Source organism: Micropterus dolomieu, linkage group LG14, assembly GCF_021292245.1.
Source record: "Micropterus dolomieu isolate WLL.071019.BEF.003 ecotype Adirondacks linkage group LG14, ASM2129224v1, whole genome shotgun sequence".
NCBI classification, from domain to species: domain Eukaryota; kingdom Metazoa; phylum Chordata; class Actinopteri; order Centrarchiformes; family Centrarchidae; genus Micropterus; species Micropterus dolomieu.
The window spans coordinates 12,698,488-12,701,677 of record NC_060163.1 but is presented as its reverse complement, the minus strand read 5'-3'; positions in this window follow the sequence as shown (position 1 = coordinate 12,701,677).

Here is a 3,190-nt window from a genome sequence, read left to right as displayed (position 1 = left end):
TAGGATTTTACAAAACATGTGATGATCTTGTAAAATATGAATTGTAATAGAATAAACTACCCACCGATTAAGTAGCTTAAATGAGCTCCACATCGACCAGCTATACACATTACAATGCTGCCTATATGCATCAATAACAATAATAGATCTAAGGATATATAGTAATTCTGCATAATGAGCACTGTTTTTGACACTTAAACTACATTTTGCTGTACCCTCACTTAATACAGTGTTGAATGCAGGACTTCATAGTGTTATGTTGGTACTTTAACTTAACCAAAGGATCTGAATGCTTCTTCCACCACTGTTTTTACTCCCTTTTACCTTTGAACTTGTCAAGTCCTTTCCTTTCTCCAAGGCACGTCTCGGAGGAAAGTAACAGAGAAGGGGGGGTGGAGGGGCAGAGCAATGGGGGCAGCGGAGAAAGAATAGCATAGTATGAAAGAGAGAGGGAGCGACAGAGAGAAAGGGAGCGCAAAGTCTTGTCAACCGGAAATAAAACAAGCTGGCACCCTCCCCATCCCCGAGCCCCTACACCCACCCCAAAGTCACATACCTCCTCTTCACTCTCTCTATCTCTCCCCTCTGCCTCCCTGCTTTCATCTTCCATCGCTCTCTTCTTCTCTCCCTTCCGCTGCAAAGAGATATATTTAAACCCCAGTTCTACTTTGCTCTCACTCTTTGACTCTACCATACATACCGTCATACCTGCGTCATGACTTACACAGACCTTGTCTGTCTTTTGCCAAGGGTTTCTGTATGGTGCTCCTTTAACCCGCTCTGGGGCCAGACAATGCCTTTGTTTATTGTCCCATAGCTTTAGAGAACAATACCAACACACAGGTGTTCTAAGAAAAGCTGTAACTCAATCTCTGCATTTTTTAGCCCCCCAAAAAATGAACTGTGGTAACTTCACCTACAGAATTTTTACACCACTGTAGGCCTAAAACACTGGTACAAGGATTAAATAACCAGTTCATGTGAGTTTTATATCAAATTGCTAATTAGGGGGAAAAGATTTACTTAATGTAGAGCTGAAACGATTAGTCAAATTATCAATTAGATGATTGACAGAATGAGCAACTATGTTCAGTGTTTTAATCATTTTTTAAATAAAAATAACAAAACAAAAAGGAGAACGTGCTGCTTTGACTGATTGACAAAAAAGCACAATTTGTAGAAAATTGTGAAATGTTTCAATATTTTTTGATGTTTTACGGGCCAAATAATGAAACAGTTACCAAGAAATAAATCAGTAAACAGTTAATTGCAGCTCAGAGTCAAAGACAAACAAATGCTTTTGTAAAACAGCATATTTGCATGACACCATCCATTATAAGAATTGGGCTTTTTTTATACGTAAATTGTCATGTACAAATTTTGAAAATAATTTAGTTATTGATGTTGCTTTAATTAGTTGGAAATCAAATGAAAATGTGTTGTTACTAATATTTATCAGACAAAAATCTTGGGAATCAAAAGGTTTCATATTGTTTCTTTAGACATTATCATAATCAATTTAATACATCAAATCACATTTAAAAAATCAATTAAACAAGTTATTGGTAAGCTGAATATTACTCATCTTTACCGAACAAATCTTTGCTTATAAAGAAGTTTTAATATGATTTTATAAATCATGATTCAGACTCGTTGATGTTTATCATACAACTTGTTATTGTTTAGAAATATGTCTTTATTACATAAATGTTTAATGATGTGTATGATGGTTTTTTTTTATGTTTGTCATCATATTAGTGGCTAAAAAGATATAATATAAAACAAAACAATAATATAACGTATAGTTAAGCCTAATACAACAACTTATAGTTACAAAGAAATTTACTACATACATTTATTTTACTATGATGTATAAAACTATTAATTACTTGAGTGGCATCTACTGTAAAGAAAAATCAATGTAACAATGTGTTGTTTCCTAATAATCATAATAATTCCCAATAATCTTTTATTCTTGCCTAAAATATATATTTTACAATACAATATCTGAATTTTACAATAGCAATACAATGCAGTACAATTACAATAGCAGATGTATGTGGACATGTCAAATCTTTATCAAAGTTGTTAACATCTCTTTTAAGCATCCAGAGTTCTTACTAGTGTGAACATTGAATTTAATTTAATATTTCAGTTGTCTGGTTGCACGTATGTTTGCACACTTGACTGCCAATTATACTCAGTATTTATGTGCAATGTATGGTTAAAATTGAATTCCATCATCTATTTATCATCTACTATCTCTCCATTATCTGTGCTTTATGCTCTACTCTCTCGGCCTCCCCTCCTCCTCTCGCTGGCATTAAGTTCAAACTTGACACTGATGTTGACTCACTTTGTCACCCCTCGGTGGCTCTCTCTCTCTCTCTCTCTCTCTCTCTCTCTCTCTCTCTCTCCCTCCATCGCTTCGAGCACAAGACCGCCCGCAGACGCATTTCTCTCCAGAGCCCCCCCTCTCCCTCTTTCACTCTCTCTCACCCTGTCTAACTCTCTCCATCTCTCTCCTACTCTCTCCTTTACGCACTCACAGTATTGTCAACAAAGCTGGAGAACAAGGGACGTGGGGGCAACAGGGGAATAAAGGTCCACAGAGGAGAAAAGTAGCACACAGGACCCCCGCATCAGTTTACCTGCACACTTGGTAAGTTACCAAAAACAAGTCTTTTCAGTGCTTTTTATGTGTATCCTTCTGTACTGAGATCATATCTTTAACATGGACTTTGGTTGAGGTTTCGAGGATCGATGACAATTGACTTTGCTGCCAACATTGTTCGTGAAAATTATTTCTGGAATTTAACTGGATTAATACATGTTTTTCCGGGCTGCTAGATTCAAATGAATGAAGTTTGACCTTTGACATCATGCTGCTGCAGTAGCTTGTGAGATTTAGCTGAGTATCGACACCTGCCTTTGCATTTCTGTCTGTCTCTCCAAAGAGGACATTTCCAACGAAGGGTAAAGTAAGGAGTAGAAGAGAAAAGCTTTTATTCATCTCAGACTTAGACATATATTTATTTTGGCAGATAATGATGTTTATGGACACACTTTTCTGTCTTTTACTGAAAGTTAAAACAGGGTTTGGTTTGAGTATTTTATGGGAGACCTTGTTCATAAAGCCGCTGTGTTTGTGTGTGTGTGTGTGTGTGTGTGTGTGTGTGTGTGTGTGTGT